The sequence below is a fragment of the Rhinolophus sinicus genome, chromosome 2 (assembly GCF_057876585.1).
Source record: "Rhinolophus sinicus isolate RSI-liver-muscle chromosome 2, RSI-T2T, whole genome shotgun sequence".
Classification (NCBI taxonomy): Eukaryota; Metazoa; Chordata; class Mammalia; order Chiroptera; family Rhinolophidae; genus Rhinolophus; species Rhinolophus sinicus.
Window position 1 is genome coordinate 126,586,045 of NC_142502.1, and position 26,109 is coordinate 126,612,153.

General features: G+C 43.3%; 1 pseudogene and 1 gene segment (V, D, J or C); both read right to left on the bottom strand.

The window, feature by feature from the left end:
* The window catches only part of LOC109439652 (immunoglobulin kappa light chain-like), a 315,245-nt gene that overhangs the window by 42,254 nt on the left and 246,882 nt on the right, over nucleotides 1–26,109 (bottom strand).
* On the bottom strand, nucleotides 1,930–2,437 carry LOC148758899 (immunoglobulin kappa variable 1D-13 pseudogene; annotated as a pseudogene). Its single transcript, XR_016019912.1, has 2 exons — nucleotides 2,373–2,437; nucleotides 1,930–2,246 (listed from the first exon to the last, which is right to left on the bottom strand). The product of XR_016019912.1 is annotated as an immunoglobulin kappa variable 1D-13 pseudogene (transcript).

A 26,109-nucleotide genomic window follows, 5' to 3' on the forward strand; every position in this document is an offset into this window, starting at 1 on the left:
CAACAACAAGGTTGCTTGGAGCTGAGCTGCACCCTCCACAACTAGATTGAAGGACAATAACTTGGAGCTGATGGGCCCTGGAGAAATACACTGTTCCCCAATATTCCCCAATAAAATAAAATAAAAAAACTCTAAAAATAAAAAAAAATAAAAAACATTTATCTATTTAACTTTTAAGGTATTTCATAATACCATTCACAAATAATTACATTTTTCAATCTTAAAGTAAGTTTATGATTTAATTTTTTGTTAATTAGAAAATAAAGTTGGATATGTTTTTTAGCATGTGGATTTAAACAATTTTGTTAAATGGAAAAAGGGGGGAAAATACCCATTTAACTGAAGTGAATGTTCTCTAAACAGCATCTGAAACCTTATATATACCTCCTGACATCTTGCTAAAATGAAGATGCTCAAAGAAGGTGGAACCAGCAGTTTTGCATTTATAATAAGTTCCCAGGGATGTCAGTGATGCTCTGGCTCCTGGAAAAATTTTGAACAGCAAGATATTTTCATATAGAAGAGAAAGAAGTTTCCATCGACATTTAAGGTTTGATTTTTTTTAATGAAAAAAGGCTTCCATTCTTTTTTTTTTTTTTTTTAAGATTTTTTTTAATTGGGGAAGGGGAACAGGGCTTTATTGGGGAACAGTGTGCATGTTCAGGACTTTTTCCCAAGTCAAGTTGTTGTCCTTTCAATCTTAGTTGTGGAGGGTGCCATTCAGCTTCAAGTTGTTGTCCTTTCAGTCTTAGTTGTGGAGGGCGCAACTCAGCTCCAGGTCCAGGTGCCAGTTGCTAGTTGCAGCGGGCGCAGCCCACCATCCCTTGTGGGACTTGAGGAATCGAACCGGCAACCTGTGGATGAGAGAATGCATTCCAACCAACTGAGCCATCCAGGAGCTCAGTGGCAGCTCAGCTCAAGGTGCCGTGTTCAATATGAGTTGCAGGGGGTGCTGCCCACCATCCCTTGCGGGACTCAAGGAATTGAACTGGCAACCTTGTGGTTGAGAGCCCACTGGTCCATGTGGGAATTGAACCGACAGCCTTTGGAGTTAGGAGCATGGAGCTCTAACCGCCTGAACCACCAGGCCGGCCCAAAAGGCTTCCATTCTTAATCAAATTGTATCCATATAAAAATTTCTCCTCATTTTTCTACTGTCTCAAACATTTAACAAAGACTTCTTGTAATGAATCCAGACTTGATGATGGTTGGAGCACATCCAAGTGTATTGTAACTGGCATAATACTGAGACATGTAAAAGGATGACCATCCAGGCTGTCTGCTGTCAGTTCCCCATCACCACTCTCCCTTATGGAAGCACATTTCTCAGAACCCCTTTGCCCTCTATGGTTTCCCATAGAGTTGCTACCTGACATTTGGAAGTCAGAAGAGGAGGATTCAAGACTATCCATCAGGTCCTGCAGGCAGAGAGGAGGACTGGAGAATCACTGGTGAGCTGGGCGCATCAGCACCCCCCAATCCAGGGCTTCTCCCACAGGTCTGGGGACCACATGGTTAGACAGCCTCTGTCTAACCCCGCATTTCCACTATCTGCTTTCCCTGTTACTAATTCCCTAAGTCTTCAAAACAATGTATGTAAGAAATTCATTCCCTATATTAGGAAATTCCTGCTTGGAATACATAGAGTGGCTTCTCTTTCACTATATGAACTCTGACTGATACTTTAGCCCAGACTCATGGGTGTTGATCTCTGTTCTTTATGAAAGCAGGAGAAGCATTATATGTGAGATTGAGGCTGAGAAGAGAAAAAGAGAGTTAGGGTGCAGAGGCTCCCTCCTGGCCACTTCTACCAAAACCTTCAGTCACCATCAAAGAGTGGGTGCATCTGAGAAATGCTCTCAGCCGATGGAGGCCCAAGAGGAGCAGCTGGGGCGGCCTGCTCTTAACTGTGTGCTTCGTGGTTTATGTTCAGGCTCCTAACACTGTGAGAGGGTTACTGTAATACTGTTGACAGTAAAAAGTTGCCACATCTTCAGGCTGCAGGCTGCTGATGGTGAGAGTGAAATCTGTCCCAGATCCTTGGCCACTGAACCTCGAAGGGACACCGGTTTGCAAACTGGATGCCTCATAGATCAGGAGCCTAGGAGCTGTCCCTGGTTTCTGCTGATACCAGGCTAAGTCATCGCTAATGCCCTGACTGGCCCGGCAAGTGATGGTGACGCTGTCTCCCAGTGATGCAGACAGAGAGGATGGAGACTGGCTCATCTGGATATCACATCTGGCTCCTGAGAAGGGAAACATGAAGGCAAACATCCATACTCTTAATGGTGTTACCAGGTCTTATAACTACCCTGCAGTCTAAGTGGTACTGACCGCACTGGCAGAGCAAATCCCCAGTTTTCCTTCCTTACCTGGGAGCCACAGCAGCAGGAGGCTGAGGAGCTGAGTCGGGACCCTCATGTCCATGCTACGTCCTGCCCGGGACTGATTCCTGCACAGGGTGTGACCACACTATTAATGTGTCCAGGGCTGTGGGTTGCACCCCAGTAACATGCAAATCAGCAGGGTTGGGGCAGGTTGGGCCCAGCTGCAGGGCTGACTGGTCTCAATAACACGGCACAGTCAGTGTCTACCAGGTGCCCCAGCCCCACAGGGCAGCACACATTTGCCTGCAAGGAATGCGTTTCTCCTCTGCAGCCACAGAATCATTCTACTGTCCTATGAGTATAGTGTTCTTGCTCTGTTCACATTTCAGGACAAGCTTCTCTTGCTATTTCTCCATCTAAAACAGGGGTTTGTCAAGTATGACATTAACCTAGTACTTGGAATAATTTTGCCAGCTCTTTGCTGGCACCTGTGCACCCTGCTGAGCACAGAATACTTCTTTTGGGTTGAATTCTTAAAAGCTTTGGTATGGTAAATTAACACTATTGTCAGCTAGAGATGCAATGAGGTGTAAGAGTTAACAACTAAAACAAAAAGTTAAAGTCATGATGTGTAAAGAAGTGACCAATGACTGAGTATCTGTCATTGCTAACCTGTCATCTGTAGCTTAGTGGTCTATCCCTTTCCATTTCTGAGTGCTCTGACACACCACTTGCATCTAGGTCAACTATGGTCAGGCATTTTTCTCTTCCACAAATGACATGTGTCAGCCACCTTTCCTCTCTGCAGGCCTTTCCCATGCCCATGCTACATGTTCCCTGAGCTCCTTGGGTTACTACCTGTGCCTCGCTTCCTTCTTAACCCAAGCTATTCTCTTCAGAAGCTGAAGGCTTCCCTAGTTTAAGTCCATATGTATAACCCCAACACTACTGTGTTCCCTTAACCCGCATATTCCTCCATCACCAAATCTCTTCCAGTTTCTAAGAGAACATAGTTCTCAGTGGCTGGATGCAGGGCCTTGGGCGCAAGCACAGTGATGAGAAAGCCACACAAGTAGGTGAGAGTGGGAGCCTTGCGCACGGTGTTAGAGCCCACACAGTATGGAAAAGGCATCCATGTGTGATAGAGTGGGAATCCAGCATGGAGCTAGAGTGGGATGAGGACTGGTGTCCCCAAATGGCAGTGGTGGCACTATTGGACCAATACATGTGCTAAGGCCAGAGCAAGAAGAGGACATTCACGTTGGCAGGGCCACTCAGTGTTGGTGTCAGAGCCCAGGCAGGGTGGGAATGGTGCCCATAGCGAGGTGCAAAGATGGCAGTGTCCTGACAAGTATATCGGAGCCAGAACACTGTATGTAGGTAGAGACGTATGGGGGAAGTTATGTGCAAGGGGATTGTAGTTGGTAGTAAGAGCAGGAGATTGGCTTCATTCAAGAGGATTGATGATCATATAAGTCAAAGTATTAAGAATAATTAGAGATGAAATTCTTAGTTTTGGAGAAAGGAGTTACCGGTAAGGAAAAGGAAATTCCTAGGATAAACTGGTTTGGGATTGAAATTAGAGATATCAGAGTCACATGTACCTTAGATATGAAAGTGTGTGTTAATATATAAATAGATGATGATGAATAGGTACTTGTTTCCCTGAGAATACGACCTACCCGAAAAGTGAGCCCTTGCATGATTTTAAGAAGACATCCCCTGAAAATAAGTCCTATTGCATCTTTTGGTGCAAAGCTTAGTTTAAGACCTGGTCTTATTTTCAGGGAAACATGGATTAGGGCTTATTTTCAGGGGATGTCTTATTAAAAATCATGCTAGCGCTTATTTTCCCGTTAGGTCTTATTTTCAGGGAAACACAGTAGATGAGTAAATGGATTTCCTGTAGCCTAGTAGCAATGACACTGATGTCCCAAGAAGCACCCAGAGTGCCCAGATCTTGGTTTCCAATTACTATTTTCCACTGAAAAAAATCAGTAGTTGTTGGAGAAATACCTCATTCCAGGTCTAGTGTATAGAAAATGCAAAATAACTGGACAATTTGGGCCAGAAATTAAGAAATGCTCAAGAATGATGAGGTGTAGAGAAGCCATTTGGAATGGGACTGTCATTTCTAATCTAGGGCATTTTAGGAATCAAAATAAATTATGATGGTAACTCATTGAATAAAAAATGAACCCATGTTTTTATACTGACAATTTGATGAAGAATATAATATTTATAAAGGATGAATCTTATTAATTCCAAAGGACAAAAGAGCAGCTGTGCAGTGAGAAGTCTGGTAGACACCACCTTGATCCAGGAATTGAAGTGGCATCATCAGTAATGGGATGAATTGGAATACTGGCCCATCTAATAGGATGCAGTGAGAAGAGCAGACAATCACGTTCAGAGATCCCTGCCAAAGATGCAGTAGCTGAATCTGATCATGAGGGAAAATCAAACAAATTGAAATTGACGGTCATCCTACAAAATAACTGGTATTCATCTTCAAAAGTGATAAGGTCATTAAGTTCAAGGAAAGAATGATGAACTGTTCCTGGTTGAAGGAGACTAAAGTGATATATACAAGTTAAGGGAACACCAGAATCTGGACTGGATCCTTTTGTTATAAAAGATAGTGGTGGAACATTTGTCAAAATTTGAAATGGCCTGCGGACTAGACAGTTTAACATATTAATGCTGATTTCCTTATTTCACGGTTGTATTGGGTTATATCGGAGAATGTCCTTTATTGGAGGGAATACACAGTAAAGTCTCAGAGGGTAGGGCTATCAGGTCATCAGCTTACTCTCAAATAGTTCCGAGTAGAGGGCGGTAAAAGTACTATGTACTGTAACTACAACATTTCTGTAAGTGTGAAGTTGTGTTAAAATATTATGAAAGTACAAAAAGCAGTTCTTGGGAGCCTGTTGAAGGTGTTACAAAGCATTTTAACACCATTCTTCTTATTACAGGTCCAAGTCATTTACTGCAGATACACAAGGATAATTAATATTGTGTTTCCTCAAAGGTGTGTCACACACACATCACTTTCCAAAGCCATAGGTCTCAATTTTTCAGTGAACTAAGTGGGATGTATCTTATTAATGGATTGGGCTCCTCCATATTCTCCACCCTCTCCTGACTTTTGGCCTCACTTCTCAGAGACCAGCAGCAAGGAAGCTCTGACTGTCGAAGCTAGACCTGATTGCCTCGGCGTAGATTGCTGTGTGGTTTTGTTTTATCCCTCCCGCTAAAGAGGATAACCCTTAAATTGGAATCTGGATTAAGATATTCCTAAAGCCCTAGATTACCTCAAAGCCTCTGAGGATCAATTCTCTTTATGGGAAAATGAAGACCAAGGTGATATCACCTGGGGGAATTGTTGTGCAAGTCAGAGAGGGCAGGAAGAAAGGGGACCTGGAGACAGAGATGAACCCAGCCATGTTATTATTGTATCAAGGCAGAGAGTCCTTAAACCCTCATGTGGTGGCTACAGAGAAAAAGGTCCTGTGTCTCCCACACAGCCTAGGAGAACGCTTTTGTACCCAGAGGTAGCGGACTTCCATGATACGGCAATGATGGCACAGGGAACGGCTGTTACATACATAAATATTAATTGATGCCTTTGATATCTTTGTTTTCCAAATGCATTTTCAAAATCTCCATTAGAATTAGCATTCTTCTTATTTAGGAAATAAATTCATAATTTATGAGGAGGACTAGATTGTGAAATCAATATGAAATCATAGCTCAACAAAACATATATACCCTTGCTGTTACCAATTTTGCTAGTATTATTTCTATGAAAAAGTGTGTGTGTGTGTGTGTCTGTTTTGAAACTTTCTATCTTCTATACTCATTCTTAAAGAAGATCATAGTGGATCTCAGGCTTGTGACTGACATAAAAGAAATTGAATTTAAATAGGAGGTTAAGGATTTTTATTCAATTTAAAACAAAAACATTGTGACAATCTTATGAAATCATGAAGTTTCTCCTCAAAAAATGCTAACGTACAATTTTGACCTACATTTTCCATGGTATTCCAGCTTAAAGACAGACCTATTTAAAACACTGGTTCTTTTATGTTTTCTGGTACTTGGCATCGTAGGGTGAAAAATAAAATGGCAATGTTCCTCATGTCATTATCAAATTAGTTTGGTTACGATTTCAGGATAATTTGGCAAATTTCCAGTTTTTATGAGCAGAAACCTCAACTTACATTGCATGAAATAATAAAGGGTATTTGTGTACCTAGACAAATGAAAGTCCAGTGTGTTTTGGCTAGCCCAGATTTATTGGGTATGTCAAGAAGAGAGTTCACTCAGGTCTATAGTTTCTGCAGGGGAAGTCTGCTGGCGAGTTCTTGGCTTGGTTTCCTAGGCTCAATAGGCTTTTTAAAGTCAATCTGATATTCCTTATGGAAAGTTCCAGCAAAGCAGACTTTTAAAAAGCTTATGTGATCCATCACTCTTCCTGTTGCACTTACACAAATAGGTAAAATTTAATGAGATTACAATCAGCCTTTCTGTGACTATGCTTAATAGAAATGGTGGTGACTATAGAGAGAAAATTATGTCAATAAGAAATTACGGTGTACCCCTTATTAGGTTCCAGCCTGGATTATTGTGTTGGAAGTGTCGATATGTGCCTGCAAATCAGACTGGATCCTGAATTCTTCTAGTTTCCTCTAATTAGTTTGGACATAAATCTGCAAACTAATGTTTCCAAATTTCCCCCACCCTTCTGACTTGGAATCACTAAGAACTAAAACTACCATTTTCTGAAGCCCTATGATGGAACCTGGATGATTTGACTATAAACTTATAAAGTTCAAAGAAATCACCACAGCAGATGATATATACACAACTTTTCTGCCTGGTATTGTGTGTTCCATGAAGCAAGTTTATCAGAACACTCAATGTCATCAGCAAAGACTTAAAACGCAAAAGATGCTTGGAGCCCAACATCAAGAAACCTTGCTGGACTGCTTTCCAGACTGAGACTGGGTTTTTGTTCCAACCATTAATCTTTGTTTTTCTTTTTATTTTCATAGAAGTTCCCCTAATTAAATGCCTAAATACTTGAAGCATCCAGTAAATATCCTCCACAACCAACTCCCAACAAATAATTCAGCTGGTCCTTAATGAACAAATGAAAAACCAGATGAGAAGTGGACCTTCATATTATTCAAAGGAAAGAATAATATTTCTTCTTCCATTGAACAAGAGGGGTAAGTGACAAAGACTCTCTGCTGGACTGGGCCTGAACTGGGACTTGCCTCTTTGTCTGTGGAGAATCCAGTTTGAGCAAGAATCCTGCCAAGTCAATTTAGTGAAATCCCCCATCCTTGGTATCTCACCACTCTAGATACCCTATCACCCTGTCCTGGCTTCACAAGAATTCTGTTAGTTGATCTAACAAAACTCCTCTTTAGCTTTGATGTTTTCTCTTAGTAATTTTCCATTTACTGATCCCACTGTGTCCCTTGCGTATTAATCACCACTTATCCTTTTACACATCAGAGTTAAGTCAAATCTCCACCCTCCACTGCAAGACCCCATTGCAGTGGTTCCTACACCAGTCACGATGCCCCTCTCTCTCTTGAATAAATATTGACTTACCATTCTTAAAAAAAAGAAAAAAAATCCAGTGTGGAAAGCTTAAGGGAAAGCTTGATGTAGTCTCTCAATTTTTTAAAATTAAAGTTTATTAGGGTGACAATGGTTAGTAAAGTTACATTGGTTTCAGGAGTACAATTCTGTAATGCATCATCTATTTCTAACATTGTGTGTTCACGACCCAAAGTCAGGTCTCCTTCCATCACCATATATTTGAACCCTTTTACTCTCATCTACCATCTCTCTCACCCTTACCCTCTGTTAACCACTAAACTCTTGTCTGTGTCTATGAGTTTTTGTTTCTTCGTTTGTTTGTCTTGTTCCTTTGTTGTTTTTAGTTTCATATCCCACATAACAGTGAAATTATATGGTTCTCAACTTTCTCTGTCTGACTAATTTCGCTTAGCATTAAAATCTCAAGATTCAGTCATGTAAATGGCACTACTTCTTCTCTCCTTATAGCAGAGTAGTATTCCATTGTGTGTGTGTATATATATACATATATATATAAAACACTTCTTTATCCAGTCATCTATTGAAGGACACTTTGGTTGTTTCCATGTCTTGGCCACTGTAAATAAGCTGCAATGAACATCAACAATCCCACTCTTGGGATTTCCCCAGAGGTCTGGGGACCACATAGTTAGACAGCCTCTGTCTCCTATAGCGTATATTCTCTGGTTTCTGGGGGAGCCAGGGAACCCCTCATTTCCACTATCTCCTTCCACTGTTACTAGGTATTGCAGCTTGGAATACATAGAGTGGCATCTCTTTCCCTTTATGAACTCTGACTGATACCATAGCCTAGACAGCTCATGTGTGATGATCTCTGTTCTTTATGAAATCAGGAGAGGTGTTGTATGTGCCACTAAGGCTGAGGGGACACAAAGAGAGTTAGGGTGCAGAGGAGCCTCTCTGGATACTTCCACCAAAACCTCCAGTCACTATCAAAAAGTGGTTGCATCTGAGAAATGCTCTCAGCTGATGGAAGCCTAAGAGGAGCAGCTGGGGCGGCCTGCTCTCAGCTGTCTGCTTTGTGGTTTATGTTCAGGCTCCTAACACTGTGACAGGCCAATTGTCATACTGTTGACAGTAATAAGTTGCCACATCTTCAGGCTGCAGGCTGCTGATGGTGAGAGTGAAATCTTTCCCAGATCCTTGGCCACTGAACCTCGAAGGGACACCAGTTTGCAATCTGTTTGCATAATAGATCAGGAGCTTAGGAGCTGTCCCTGGTTTCTGCTGATGCCAGGCTAAGTTACTGCCAATGTTCTGACTGGCCTGGCAAGTGATGGTGACTGTGTCTCCCACTGATGCAGACAGAGAGGATGGAGACTGGGTCATCTGGATATCACATCTGGCTCCTGAGAATGGAAACATGAAGGCAAACATCCATACTCTTAATGGTGTTACCAGGTCTTATAACTACCCTGCAGTCTAAGTGGTACTGACTGCACTGGCAGAGCAAATCCCCAGTTTTCCTTCCTTACCTGGGAGCCACAGCAGCAGGAGGCTGAGGAGCTGAGTCGGGACCCTCATGTCCATGCTACGTCCTGCCCGGGACTGATTCCTGCACAGGGTGTGACCACACTATTAATGTGTCCAGGGCTGTGGGTTGCACCCCAGTAACATGCAAATCAGCAGGGTTGGGGCAGGTTGGGCCCAGCTGCAGGGCTGACTGGTCTCAATAACACGTCACAGTCAGTGTCTACCAGGTGCCCCAGCCCCCAGGGCAGCACACATTTGCCTGCAAGGAATGCGTTTCTCCTCGGCAGTCACGGAATCATTCTACCGTCCTGAGTATAGTGTTCTTGCTCTGTTCAAATTTCAGGACATGCTTCTCTTGCTATTTCTCCATCTAATACAGAGGTCTGTCAAGTATGACATTAACCTAGTACTTGGAAATAATTTTGCCAGCTCTTTACATTGGTACCTGAACACAGTGTTGAGGACAGGGGAACTTCCTTTTGTGTTGAATTCTTAAAACCTTTGGTATGGTAAATTAACACTATTGACAGCCAGAGATTCAATGAGGTATAAGAATAAACAACTGAAAAAATGTGAGTGTCATGATTTGTAAAGAAGTGCCCAGTGACTGAGTATCTGTCATTGCTAATCTGTTATCTGTAGCTTAGTGATCTGTCTTTCCATTTCTGAGGGCTATAACACACCACTTGCATCTAGGCCAGTCACGGTCAGGGATTTTTCTCTTCCACAAATGAAATGTGTCAGCCACCTTTCCTCTCTGCAGGCCTTTCCCATGCCCATGCTACATGTGCCCTGAGCTCCTTGGGTTACTACCTGTGCCTCGCTTCCTTCTTCTTCTTTTTTTTAAATTAAAGTTTATTAGGGTGACAATTGTTAGTAAAGTTACATAGATTTCAGGTGTACAATTCTGTATTACATCATCTATAAATCCCATTGTGTGTTCACCACCCAGAGTCAGTTCTCCTTCCATCACCATATGTTTGATCCCCTTTACCCTCATCTACCACCCCCTTGCCCCTTACCCTCTGGTAACCAATAAACTAAAGGCTGTGTCTATGAGTTTTTGTTTCTCATTTGTTTCTCTTGTTCTTTTGTTGTTTTTGGTTCATATACCACATATCAGTGAAATCATGTGGTTCTCTGCTTTTTCTGTCTGACTTATTTTGCTTAGAATTATAATCTCAAGATCCATCCATGTTGTCACAAATGTTCCTATATCATCTTTTCTTACTGCCGAATAGTATTCCATTGTGTATATATACCACAACTTCTTTATCCATTCATCTAGCGAAGGACATTTTGGTTGTTTCCGTATCTTGGCCACCGTAAACAAAGCTGCAATGAACATTGGAGCACATATGTCTTTATGTATAAATGTTTTCATTTTTTTGGGTAGATACCCAGGAGAGGGATTCCTGGGTCATATGGTAAGTCTATTCGTAATTTTTTGAGGAACCTCCACACTGCCTTCCATAATGGCTGCACCAGTCTGCATTCCCACCAAGACTGTATGAGGGTTCCTTTTTCTCCACAGCCTCTCCAACACTTGTTACTATTTATCTTGTTGATGAAAGCCATTCTGACTGGGGTGAGGTGATATCTCATTGTGGCCTTCTTAACCCAAGCTATTCTCTTCAGAAGCTGAAGGCTTCCCTAGACTATGTGCTTACTTATAACACTGACACTACTGTGTTCCCTAAACCCGCATATTTTCTTTGGAGACTCTATGTTATTTGAAGGCCAAAACTTTTAGCAGGTGGATGCTGTCTTCCTGTGAGAATAGCAAGAAGCAGGTCATCCGCATATTGCAGCAAAGTAGAACTCCTAGGGAAAATGTATACCATCTAGATTAGCCTTCAGGATTTGTGAGAAACAGAAAGTGCTGTCAGTAAGACCCTGAGGCATTAGTGTCCAGGTAACTTGTTTTCCTTCCCACATGAAGGCAGAAAAGGTGTTGACTAGCTTCATTAGCTGGAATACTGAAGAATGCTGTCATGCAGGGTGTCATGCAGGGTCTCTGCTCCTGCTCCCTGCACAAGAACACAGGTGTCGTGCAGGGCGGCCTGCAGGGTCTCTGCTCCCGCTCCCCACATAAGAACGCAGGACATGGTGAGGCCAAAGAGGAACACCCACGGAGCCATAGGTAGGGGAGTCATACCACTATATTCTCACTGGCGTCATCTGCCTCTCTGCAATCCGCTCTTGCTAGCTCAGCCACCATCTTCTTGCTAGCCCCCATTTTTTTCTGCTAGTGTAGCCACAGCAGTTATATTAGTGGCCAATGGCTCACTGGTTACAGCTGACGACCAACTAGCCACAGCTGATGACCATCCAATCACGGTTGATGGCCATTTACTACCTGAGTCAGCACCTGTCTATGTGAGGCCGAGAGCCTGGAAACTGTTTTCTGGGGCTCTGTCCCCACACTCCACCCCTACAGGCTCTCGCCTCACAATCTACGCGACAAGTGTCTTCCGCGAGGGGCCCTGTGCGAGGAGCCTGGAGGTGAGTGCAATATCCTGGACGCAGCCAGGCTCTCTGGGCATAGCCAGGGTTTCTCAGGGCACCACCAATACTTCTGGGCACAGCCAGACTTCCTGGACTCAGCCAGAGCTCTCAGGGCACTGCCACTCTCTCTGGGCTCAGCCAGACTTCCTGGACTTAGCCAGGGCTCTCAGGGCACTGCCACTCTCTCTGGGCCTCACAGGGTACCATGCTGGAACAACAGTGACTCACAGTCAAGGTGCTTACATATTCTCAATGGTGGCCGCTCAAGACACAAAAGCAAACATCTGCCAGTTTCACTACATGGTGGTATGTTCCCAAACAGTCAAGCGGTCCATTAAATTAGCGATGGAAGGCAATTCCCCATAGTCCATAGTCATTCGCCAGGGCTGTCCTGGGGGTGAGGGACGACCTTGACCTCACCCTCATCTCCCACAGAGGACTCAGCAAGTGTTTCCTCCTGGGACTACAAGTCCTGCATCCGGGCTGCCTCAGCAAACACTTCCCAGCCCACAGGGCCATAACAACCTTTGCTTTCTTTGGCCTGTGCTGGTTGGGAAATGTCCACGTCTTCCCACCCCTCCATGGGGGTCCAGCTCTCCGGCAGCTGCTCCTCCCGGTCTTCCTGAGACTGAGTGTTCATACACACAAGCTGCTCCACTGCCCTTCGGAGAGTTTTGGCCGGCACCATATCCTGCCGACTATGCCATGTGTCATGCGGGAGACCCTGCTTGCTATGCCATTTGTCGTCCAGGAGACCCTGCTCGCTGCACCATTTGTCATGCAGGGTGTTATGCAGGGTCTCTGCTCCCGCTCCCTGCACAAGAACACAGATGTCGTGTGGGGCGGCCTGCGGGGTCTCTGCTCCCGCTCCCCACATAAGAACGCAGGACATGGTGAGGCCAAAAAGGAACACCCACAGAGCCATAGATGGGGGAGTCATACCACTATAGTCTCACTGGCGGCATCCACCTCTCTGCAATCTGCTCTTGCTAGCTCAGTCACCATCTTCTTGCTAGCCCCCATTTTTTTCTGCTAGCGTAGCCACAGCAGTTATATTAGTGGCCAATGGCTCACTGGTTACAACTGACGGCCAACTAGCCACAGCTGATGACCATCCAATCATGGTTGATGGCCATTTACTACCTGAGCCAGCACCTGTCTATGTGAGGACGAGAGCCTGGAAACTACTTTCTGGGGCTCTGTCCCCTCAAATGCATTGCATAAATCAATTACAGTAGGAAATTTACTTTCAGTTGGGATGGATGCTAGTAGTATGTGAGGGTTAGGAATAATAGGATTCTGAAAGATAACAATGTTGTTTGTTGCTCAGAGGTCCTGGACAATCACAACTCCCATCCTTTGGGTTTTTTCACAGGAAAAGTGGGAGTGTTACAGGGTCCAGTGCATGGGAATGAGGCCCTGAGTTTTGGGCTTTATACCTGGAAAGACCTCTCATGGGATATTGATTGTGGCATGAGTGTTTAAGGAATATATTTGAATCTTGATAGGAGGTACTCTGTGGATTGTGCCAATATCAGTTGAAGATTTTGCCCAGAAAAAGAATGACAGGTGATTCAATAGGGACAAATGAATTATGCTCCCAAATTCAAATATAATGTTATCAGAAATGGAGGAAATAAAAATGTGTTAGAAGTTCCTTTAATTTACCTGATTGACTATTTTGATGGATGCTGTCAAATTCTAGAATTATTTCCCCCTTTCGGGAGAATGAAACTCCAGCCATGATACTTTTCCAAGACGTCTCAGGTTAATGCATGAAGAGGGACAGAGGAAATATGGAGAAAAGGGTAATTCTTAAAGAGCGTACAGAAAAGGAACAGTTTCAGAGACAGGAACCAGCTGAGGTCCATTTGAGACCCCCACTATTGGAACAGTTTTCGTGCTCTGAGGCAGGGCTGCTGTATAGCACTGGGGTTGAGCACCAAGTCTGTAGCTTTGGTATCAATAAGGACAGAGAGAAATCTTTCCCAATTTGGAGAAGAGTTTCTCTGCGCCAATTAATAAAGAAGGTTGGGAAGAACCACTATAGTTCCTCAGAGCACTGCCTTTTGGAATTAGAAGGACATTGGAAACACTGTTCAGAATCCTGAGGGTTTGTGAAGTGCTTAAAATTGTGACAATTTCTTTTCCAATCTCCTGGCACTTCAATAATAATAGAAACTGGATTTTTGGTTTTGTGTGTGGACCTGCATTAGCCAGATTTGAAAGTTACAAATTTTAGCAGTCTTAATTTGAACTGACTCCTCTCGGGTGTGAATAAGCTGATTTTTCACATTAACTAAATCTGAGGTAGACATAGTTTCCCTTTCCATTTTGATCCTTTGGACTGTAATGGAAAGGTTTCTGTTCAGCCCATTAGTAAACATAGAGTTAAAGGCTGCCAAGTGAAATTAAAATCTGACAGAAGACACAAATTTGTGTTAAAAACAATCTGAAGTCAATTATAATAATCACGAAAAGGTTCATCAGGTTTTCTTTTATTCCAACTTAAATTTAGTGCCAACCAACAGACTTAGGAAATGCTATGTAAGTGCTCAGAGAAGGTATCTAGTGAGTCCTAGGAATTTGCTAAAAAATTTGAGGTTTGATAGTATCATCGGAAGGCTGAACTTTAAAGGGGTCGGTACCGATAGATTCAGAGGAGGAAGAGGATGGCACCAGGGACAGAGCCAAGGAACCAAGGGTGCAGGGCAAGATGCCACCTGAGGTGAGGAAACCGAGGCTTCAGAAACAATCTTACCTTTCTTTAAATCTTTGTTTTCCCCAGTTAATCCTAAAAGTTTATTTAACAAAGAGCCAACGTCAGACTCCTGAAAATGTTTGAAAGTACAAAACCCCAATAGAATTAGGAACTCAACTCATGTTTGCCCATTTCCGAGCCATGATCACCCAGTTTGGTTTAAAGATAAGCAGATTGGGGATCTCAAAAGTTCCTCATAATGGCCATTGGTATTGTGAGTGACCTTTGGTCAAATCAGTCTCTTTAGTTAGAAAAGAGCATGAGGAATAACCGGTTTCTACAGATAAATTTGTCCAGGGTCCCTGTGTGTACCTGAGGGAGGAGAATCTGAAATATTTAGATAACTGAAATCCCATTTTTAGTGGTTATTTCCTAGAGCAAAGGCCCAAAGAGCCTAAACTGCTCAGACAACTTAACCAGCTTAAGTGGGTTAAACATCCCAAATAGCTTAAAAGCTTAAAGGACCAGAACAGTTTGGAACTAAATCACTCACTGTCACCTAGAACACATTTATATCAAGGGGGCTGAGCTGAAGGCAGAAGCAGCAGTGTCAGAGAAACAACCCAGTCATGACGTCATCAGGCCAGAGACTGAACAGTGCAGCTCTGGTTGACACCCTGCTCATGGGAGGATCAGGCTGAAAGATGAACAACAGTGTTTCAGTGAGAGTTCAGTCTAGATATGAACTGAAGGTTAGCCAATTTCATAGAAATAGTCCGGTTCCAAGGGAATCAAGCCAGAGGCTAGCCAGTCTTACAGTCAAATTCAGTACTCAGAGACAAACAAGGTCTTTACCAGAAAAGTAAAATTTAGCAGAAAAATCTGTTCAAAGCCTCTGAACAGATTGGATAGGGTCACAAGAGCTTCAAAACACAAAGAGAGAGGAAATACAAATCCAGGAGGAAACTTACCTTTAGAACTCCTGGGTCAGTGAGAAAAACAGCAAGCTCAAAAGCTTTGTGGGTGCCTGTGGGGGCGGAGCCCCAGAGAGTAGTTTCCAGGCTCTCAGCCTCACATAGACAGGTGCTGGTTCAGGTAGTAAATGGCCAACTGTGATTGCATGGCCATCAGCTGTGGCTAGTTGGCCGTCAGCTGTAACCAGTGAGCCATTGGCCACTAATATAACTGCTGTGGCTATGAGGAGGAGAAGAGAGAGGGAGGAAGAAAGGGGGCTAGCAAGAAGATGGCGGCTGGGCTGGCAAGTGTGGATGGCGGTTTGCGGACAGTGTGGATCCAGCCTCCAGTGAGAGTATAGTGGTATGACTCCCCCATCTATGGCTCCGTGGGTGTTCCTTTTTGGCCTCACCATATCCTGCGTTCTTATGTGGGGAGCGGGAGCAGAGACCTCGCAGGCCTCCCTGCATGACACCCCGCACGACAAATGGCGCAGCGAGCAGGGTCTCCTGCACGACAGTGCCACACCTGTTTGTTCCCCGTCCCTGGTGTCCTCAGGGGTCTTCTCTGGACCTTGTACAGGCCGCCAAAGATGTTAGCCTTAAACAAGAAGTCAGCTTGATATTTCTCCAACAAGTGGTTCATTTGGGAAAAAGAGACAATTGCAATCTGGAATATGCACCCAGGGCAAGAAGAGGAAGTTCCTTTAGAGAAGGACAGAGGGCGTTAGGAGGGTGGTTATAACCAGAGATCTTCCTGTGGGAATTGGAGACAGACATAGGCATGAGACTCCTCCTTTAGGGCCTCTCAACACAATCTTGATTGACGACTTCTTTTTTTTCATTTGTTTCATCTTTCTTCCATCTCCCCCCACCCCCACTCTGGTTCAAGCCGTTGTTTCTCAGTTTAGTTGTAGGACACAATTCTCTGGCTCATGCTGGTATTATGAGCCTACGCTCCCCCCGCCTGAGGCAGTTGGTTGCCAACCATTGGTCAGCAGCTCAAAGCAGCTCACGGCAGCTCTCGCCGGGCTGCCAGCAGCTCACGGCAGTACATGGTAGCCGACGGCAGCACACAGCAGCTCACGATGGCTGCCGGCCGCTCGGCTGGCTACTACTGGCCATTCACACTGGCCACGGGCCTCTCATGGCGGCACACAGTGTCCCATGGCAGCACACAGCAGCTCACGCCAACCTCCAGCTGCTCACTGCAGCCCAGGTCCAGGGAGAGCTGTTGTTCACAATCTTAGCTGTAGAGGGCGCAGCTCACTGGCACATGTGGGAATCAAACCGGTGACCTTGGCGTTAGGAGCACAGCACTCCAACCACCTGAGCCACCAGGCCAACCCCATTGATGACTTCTTTATTAATTTTCTAACACATTTAAACTATTGTCTAAATTATAAGGGTGACAAAAATAATCCCAGGCATCTCTTTATATAATTTAAGGAAAGGAGAGTAGAGAAAATAAAATTATTTAACATACATACAAGTGTTCATAGCTCAAGCAATTATAGTGAAGCAGCTTCCTTAGTATTTTCCATCTTCTGTGTTCCCTCAGGTCTTTCTGTGTGGGAGGTTCTGAAAAGGCTAAACCACATGCCTTGGTACTTTGATCAGAGATATGATTAACACTCTGCCCATCAGATGCGTTCCTGAGGAGTGGTTGTCAGAACAGAGTGAGGGGAGGGGACGTGCATGACCACAGGTGCTCAGTTTGCTGGTGTGGGTCCTGGCCAGGCAACACATTCTGGTGGACACAGCTTTCTAATTCTCCAGATTGCTGTTGCCATGGCAATAAGTTTTCTGATCACAGAAAACACTAGGGGATTTGAGGGATTAGAATTTGGAGTTGCCAGAGCCTATTCATGTGGCCTTTCTCTCCATTTGTAATCTTCCTATTTCATGATAATAAACACCTTTGTGCTGGAATCAGCCATCATGTCTTTTCTCATGTCCAACTGACTCAATCACTTAACACGTGCAAGTAACAAGTCAGCCTTAGTTAGACGAAATCCATACCCCCTGGGCTATGCATGAACTGCCATTGCTGATGTCATGATGTCTGTTCATTAGGCTCACTGGGAAGCTTGGAAAAGTGACTTTCTTAGCACGTTGGGGCTGCTATAACAAAAATACCTTGTATGTACTGGGCAGGTTGTAAACAACAGAAATGTATTTCTCACAATTCTAGAGGCTGTGGATTCTCATTCAATTTGCTGGAAGATTTGATGTCTGGTGATGGCTCACCTTCTGGTTCATAGATAGTTTTCTCGCTGTGACCTCACGTGGTAGAAGCAACTAGGAAGAAGCTCTGTGGGTCTCTTTAATAAGGCTTTGATCCCATTTACCAGTGTTCCACCCGCATGACCTAGTCACCTACAAAACATCCTACCTTATAATATAATCACATTGCTGCTTAGGATTTTAACATATGAATTTTGGGGGGGACAAATAATCAGACCGTAGCAGTAAATGACTGACATGTAATTATTGAGAACCTTCTGCTCAGCAATGGCCCTTAGATTAACATTCACTTGGGAAGCCATTGTTCTCAATCTTGGCCCATTTAGAAAGGTCCCATCAGAGTGCTCCCAAAAATACTCATACTTGTATCTCCAACCTTTCAGCCTTGCTTCTTCTAAAAGTTGGTTAATTTGTTAAAACCAGGAGTTTGTACCATTGAATTAGGTATCTCTCCTTCCAAAGTGACCATCAGATATAACCCTTGAATTTTACATACGATTCATTGTGACTCTATGTCTCTGAGACTGTTTCTGATTACTTCATTCATTTATTTTTTTCTTTAGATTCCACATATAAGTGAGATCATATGGTATTTGTCTTTCTCTGTCTGACTTATTTCACTTAACATAATGTTCTCTAGGTCCATCCATATTCTTGAAAATGGTAAGACTTCATTCTTCTTTATGGCTGCATAAGAGATATTGCAACTCTTGATAAACAAATGCTAGAGAGACTTTAAATTATACTATTAAATAAATCTGACCAACTTTTATGCTTACTCTTCCATGAGATTCTGATATAGTTCCTCTAAGACTAGGCTGATGTTTTCCCTTCGACACTATTTGAAGACCAGTGGCATTATCCATGAATTAATTTTTTAGCCATTCAGTCTATTCTGTGCTTGTTACTAGCAGTTTAATTTTGTTGCTATTTTCTCTATAAATCACCGGACCCGTGACCTATGACAGGAGCGTCTCAATGAATTTCAGCATAAATTTGAAAAAACACACAAAACGTGATATATAGATGATGTATTACAGAATTGTACATTTAAACCTATGTACTTTACTACCAATTGTCACCCCAATAAACTTTATTTTAAAAAAAATCACATAAGTATTAATAAACTTTATTTGAAAAAAATCACATAAGTATTACCTCATACCCGAAACTCAAAGCATGATTGTGGATATAAAGATAATGGGACTTCCATAGACTGTAAGAATTTAATTTTTTGCAGTAAGAAAAATATCTCCATTTATACCCTTTGGACCTACACTTAGAAAACATATTTTCAAGTGAGCACAGCAGTTGGTGGGTGATTTAAAAACAAAGACTATAAAGAAAATACCTCAAGCCAGATAAGGTGCTATATTTTGTTCTGGTCACACAATTTTGACGGGGAGTAATGGGAGTTAGATTAACCTATTTAATTTATAAAATAATTACATTAATCATCTGAAAATATATATCCACATGTACATATCACATATATATATATATGCGTGTGTATTCACATCTTCCTTTATATAAGCAGCCAGGGATGTCGGTGATGCTCTGGCTCCATGGATGACTTTGAAAAGCAAGATATTTTCATATAGAAGAGACAGAATGCTCCACCCACGTTTAAGTTTTGATTTTTTTAAATCAAAAAAGCTTGAATTGCATTACATTGTTTGTACACCTGAACCTAATAATAATAAAAAAGGCTTTCATTCTTTGTCAAATTTTTTCTATATATGCAAAACATTTCCCTCATTTTTTTTGTATGTTTCAATCATTTAGGAAAGATTCCTTGTTATGAATCCAGACTTGACGATGGTTGAAAACACATCGGAGTGAATTGTAACAGGCAAAATTCTGAGAGATGCAAAAAGAATGACCATCCAGGCTGTCTGCTGTCAGTTCCCCATCATCACTCTCCCTTGTGGAAGCACATTTCTCAGAACCCCTTTGCCTTCTATGATTTTCCATAGACTTGCTCAGTGAGGAGCCCTCCCGGACATGTGGATGTCAAAAGAGGAGGATTCAGTACTATCCATCCGGTCCTGCAGGCAGAGAGGAGGACTGGAGATTCACTGGTGAGCTGGGAGCATCAGCATCCCCACTCCTGGGCTTCCCCCACAGGTTCTGGGACCACATGGTTAGAGAGCCTCTGTCTGCAACAGCATATGTTCTCTGGTTTCTTGGGGAGCACCAGTGAATATCCCATTTCCACTATCTGCTTTTCCTGTTATTGACTGCCTAGCCATTTGAAACCATGTACTTTAAACATTAATTCCCTACATGAAACAATTCCTGCTTGGAATATGTAGAATAGCTTCTTTTTTATGTTATGAACTCAGACTGATACAGTACCCAGACGTCTCATCTGTGAATGATCTCAGTTCTTTATGAAATCAGGAGAGGCGTTGTATGTGCCCCTGAGGCTGAGGAGAGACAAAGAGAGTTAGGGTGCAGAGGAGTCTCCCTGGACACTTCTACCAAAACCTCCCGTCACCATCAAAGACTGGGTTCCTCTGAGAAATGCTCTCAGCAGATGGAGGCTCAAGAGGAGCAGCTGGGGCGGCCTGCTCTCAGCTGTCTGCTTCGTGGTTTATGTTCAGGCTCCTAACACTGTGAGCGGTAAACTGTTATGCTGTTGACAGTAATAAGTTGCCACATCTTCAGGCTGCAGGCTGCTGATGGTGAGAGTGAAATCTGTCCCAGATCCTTTTCCACTGAACCTCGAAGGGACACCGGTTTGCAAATTGTTTGCATTATAGATCAGGAGCTTAGGAGCTGTCCCTGGTTTCTGCTGATACCAGGCTAACCAACTGCTAATGCTCTGACTGGCCCGGCAAGTGATGGTGACTGTGTCTCCCACTGATGCAGACAGAGAGGATGGAGACTGGGTCATCTGGATATCACATCTGGCTCCTGAGAAGGGAAACATGAAAACAAACATCCTTACTCTTAATGGTGTTACCAGGTCTTATAACTACCCTGCAGTCTAAGTGGTGCTGACCACACTGGCAGAGCAAATCCCCAGTTTTCCTTCCTTACCTGGGAGCCACAGCAGCAGGAGGCTGAGGAGCTGAGTCGGGACCCTCATGTCCATGCTACGTCCTGCCCGGGACTGATTCCTGCACAGGGTGTGACCACACTATTAATGTGTCCAGGGCTGTGGGTTGCACCCCAGTAACATGCAAATCAGCAGGGTTGGGGCAGGTTGGGCCCAGCTGCAGGGCTGACTGGTCTCAATAACACGTCACAGTCAGTGTCTACCAGGTGCCCCAGCCCCACAGGGCAGCACACATTTGCCTGCAAGGAATGCTTTTCTCCTCGGCAGTCACAGAATCATTCTACCGTCCTGAGTATAGTGTTCTTGCTTTGTTCATATTTCAGGACATGCCTTTCTTGATATTTCTCCATTTAAACCTGGGTCTGTCAGTATGACATTAACCTAGTACTTGGAATAATTTTGCCAGCTCTTTACATTGGCACCTGAGCACACTGTTGAGGACAGGGGAACTTCCTTTTGGGTTGAATTCTTAAAACCTCTGGTATGGTAAATTAATATTATTGCCAGCCAGAGATGCAATGAGGTATAAGAACAAGCAACTAAAAAAAATGTGAATGTCATGATTTGTAAAGAAGTGCCCAGTGACTGTCATCTGTAACATGTCATCTGCAGCTTAGTGGTCTGTCCCTTTCCATTTCCGGGTGCTGTGACACACCACTTGCATCGAGGACAGCCTCCGTCAGGGATTTCTCTCCTCCACATCTGAAATGTGTCAGCCACCTTTCCTCTCTGCAGGCCTTTCCCATGCCTATGCTACATGTTCCCTAAGCACCTTGGGTTACTACCTGTGCCTCACTTCCTTCTTAACTCAAGCTATTGTCTTCAGAAGCCGAAGGATTCTCTAGACTAAGTGCTTACTTATAACCCTGTCACTACTGTGTTCCCTAAACCCGCATATTCCTGCATCACAAAATCTCTTCCAGTTTCTAGACAATATAGTTCTCAGTGGCTGGATGCAGGGTTTCGGGTACAAGCAGGGTGATGAGAAAAAATAAACTCAGGAAGGTGAGGCTGGGAGGCTTGCACAGGGTATTAGCGTCCAAAATATGGAAAAGGCATCCATGTGTGATAGAGGGAGAACACAGCATGGAGCTAGAGTGGGGTGAGGACTGGTGTCCCCAAAGGCAGTGGTGGCACTGTTGATCCAGGACACATGTTAATCAAGCAGAGGTGTAAGAAGGGGACATTCACCTCGGCAGGGGCTCTCATTGTAGGTGTCAGAGCCCGCACATGGCGGGGGGGGGGCACCCATGCAGGAGTGCGAAGCTGGCAGTGGCCTGACAAGGGTATCAGAGCCAGAACAGAGTATGTGGGTGGATGTATGGGGCAAGTTATGTGCAAGGGGATATAGTTGGCTGTTACAGCAGGAGATTGGTTTCATTCAGGAGGGTTGATGATCATGTAAGTCATAGTATTAAGGGTCAGTAGAGACAAAAATTCTCACTGTTGATGAAAGTAGTTCCAGATACAGAAAACAAAACTCCTATGATAAACTGGTTTGCGATTGAAATCGGAGCTAAGAGGGTTACATATAGATTAGATATGAAAGTGTGTGTTGATATATAAATAGATGATGGATAGATACATAAATATATTTTCTCTAACCTAGAACCAATGACACCCATGTCCCAAGAAGCAGCCACAATGCCCAGATCTTGGTTTCTAAATACTATTTTCCACTAAAACAAAGCAGTAGTTCCTGGAGAAATGCCTCAGTCCAGGTCTAGAATAGAGAAAATGCAAAATAACTCTGGGCCAGAAATTAAGAAGTGCTCAGGAACGATGAGTGTAATGAAGAGCGGGGAAAAGGAGGAGGGATACAGCCTAGAATGGGTTAATTGATTATTTATTTAGTAATATCTAGTCAATTTGTTTAGCAATATGCAATAGCAAAAGTCAAGGGCAATTAATAGAGTGTGCTAATGAGAGAAAGTAAAAGTGGTTAATACTAAGCTATATACATTGATAACAACGTCACATCAAAGGAGTACACATACGTATAAGTTTAAGAGATCCCAACACATGTTTATATTGATCAAAATTTACTTGGCTAAATACACAAATAACATCAGTAAGGAGTATCCGAAAGCAGCTCTATAGGATAGTAACTATTACAGTCGATGAGAAAAGCTCACTAATCTGGGGGAGAACAGCGCTGAAAAAGTCATATATGAAAACCTTGCCAGGGCTGCAGTTGAGAGAAACTCAGGCATCTCCCACACCACTGCTTGCTAGTTCCCAAGATGCTGCTGCTGTTGGCATTGTTGTTGTTGTTAGAAGTCAAGGAGTCTTTTGATGTATAAGCTATAAGCTGTATATAAGTTTTCAAGGTATTAACAATTTGAAGAATGTTGCTGTTGTTATCGTTGTTGTTGTTGTTGTTGGAAGTTAAGATGTCTTCTGATGCTATAAGCTGTAAGCTCCATATAAGTTTTTTAGATGCTAACAAGTTCTCAAGAAGGCTTATCATGGGGAACAACACTGGAGAGGCCGGGAACCAGCCAGACCTCACCAGGTTCGCGGCTGGAAGTCAGGACATTCCCTGGTGTTGTAAGCTGCATATTGTTGGAAGTCTTTAACATGTTAGAATGATGAGAATCACCAATGACAAATGACCAAATGATGAAATAATTATTAATTAATAATGCCAACTGAGGTCTGTCTTATATATTTTCTCAGATGTACCTTAGAGTCAAGTTTCTTGTTCCTGCCTCCCCCTCCGGGAATGGCCAGTTCCGGGAGGGTCTGGCAGTTACTGTTATGAATGTTGCCCATCCAGCCAAAGGGCCAATTCATCCCGATGAGCAATATCTACTGTTCTTGCTTGGGACCATCAGCCCAAGGTCTTCCAGAGCCGGGCAACGTGCCTGTCACTTTGTCCTGATATAACTTAGCTTCTTCTTCACTTCATCTGCTGATGTGGGTGAAACAGACAGAACAAAGAGGGAATTCTCTCAACCCCTGATCAAGAATTTTTTAACCCTAAGCTCACCATCAGCTCACAACACGGACAGAACGACAAACGCCATCTCATATCTCCCCTATTCGAGAAAATGAGACTAAACAAAAAACCTCATCTCGTGTGTCCCCTGCTCTGGAGAATGAGACCCAGAAAATAACACCATCTTATATCTTCCCTGCTCGGGAGAATGAGACCAAAGGGGGAATTTACTCAACCCCTGATCACAACACAGAAATCACCTCACATACAGGAACAGATAAAAGCTAATAGACAAAAGCTCACATCAACCAATAAAGACAAATTTTCTTCAACATCTTCCCTAAAGCAAGTCATCCACATATTGCAGCAAAGTAGAACTCCTAGGGAGATGTGTACCATCTAGATTAGCCTTCAGAATTTGTGAGAAACAGTGCTCTCAGTGAAATTCTGAGGCATTACTGTCCAGGTAAGTTGTTTTCCTTCTCACATGAAAGCAAAAATGTGTTGACCAGCTTCATTGGCTGAAATACTGAAGAATGCATTGCATAAATCAATTACAGTAGGAAATTTACATTCAGTTGGGATGGATGCTAAATACTATGTGAGGGTAGCAATAATAGGATTCTGAAAGATAACAATGTTGTTTATTGCTCAGAGGTCCTGGACAATCTCAACTCCCATCCCTTGGGTTTTCTCACAGGAAAAGTAGGAGTATTACAGGGTCCAGTGCAAGGGAATGAGGTCCTGAGTTTTGGAATCTATTTTAGGCTTTATACATTGAAAGACCCCTTGTGGGCTATTGATTCTGGCATGAGGGTTTAAGGGATATATTTGAATCTTGATAGGAGGTACCCTGTGGATTACGCCAATATCAGCTGAAGATTTTGCCCAGAAAGAGAATGACAGGTGATTCAATAGGGACAAATGAATCATGCTCCCAGATTCATCTATAGTGTCATCAGAAATGGAACAAATAAAATATGCTAGAAGTTCATTTAATTTACCTGCTTTGCTGTTTTGATGGCTACTGTCAAGTTCTAGAGAGATTTTCCCCTTTTGGGAGAAAGAAATTCCAGCATGATGCTGTTCTAAGAAGGCTCAGCTTAATAAATGAGTAGGTACAGAGAACTAAGGAGAAAAGGGTGACTAACTCTTAAACAGCCTAAACCAAAAGAACAGTTTCAGAGACAGGTCTCATTTGAGGATCGTTTGGTACCCCCACTATTGGAACTGTTTTAGTACACGGAGGCAGGGCTCCTTTGTAGCTTGAGTTTGGACACCTAAAGCATAGGTTAGGCATCAATTGGAACAGATAGAAATTCGTTCCCAATTTGGAGAAAAGTTGTGTCAGGCTGTTGTGTCAAATTGAATAGTTGCAGACAAACAGGGCCATTAGGAGAAACGTACAAAGCCTCTGACACATTGGATAAAGTCACGAGAGCTTCAAAACAAAGAGAGTAGAAGTTCAAATACAGGAGAAAATTTAGCCTTAGAACTCCTGGGCCAGTGAGAAAAACAACAAGCTCAAAAGGCTCTGTGGGTGCCACCCCTGTTCACCTACCATCCCTGATGTTCTTGGGGGTCTTTTCTGGACTCTTGTACAGGCCACCAAGGATGTTGACCTTAAACAAAAAGTCAGCTAGATATTTCTCCAACGAATGGCTCATTTTTGAAAAGAGACAATTGCAATCTGGAACACACACCCGGGGTGAGACACAGGCAGATGAAGAGGAAGTTCCTTTAGAGAAGGACAGAGGGCGTTAGGAGGGTGGTTATAACCAGAGATCTTCCTGGGGGACTTGGAGACGGACGTAGACATGAGACTCCTCCTTCAGGTCCTGTCAATGCAATCTTGGTTGATGAATTTTTTATTAATTTTCTTACACATTTAATCTACTGTCCAAATTATAAGGGTGACAAAAAAAACAAAAAAACCACCCAGCTGTTTCTTTGTATATTTTAAAGGAAAGGAAAGTAGAGAAAGGGAAATTGTTTAACATACATACATGTATTCCTGACTCATGCAATTACTGTGAAGCAGCTTCCTTAGTATTTTCCATCCTCTGTGTTCCCTCAGGTCTTTCTGTGTGGGAGGTTCTGAAAAGGCTAAACCACATGACTTGCACTCTTGATCAGAGATGTGACTTAGACTCTGCCCATCAGATGTGTTCCTGAGGGGTGGTTGTCAGAACAGAGTGATGGGAGGGGACATGCATGACCACAGGTGCTCAGTTTGCTGGTGTGGGTCCTGGCCT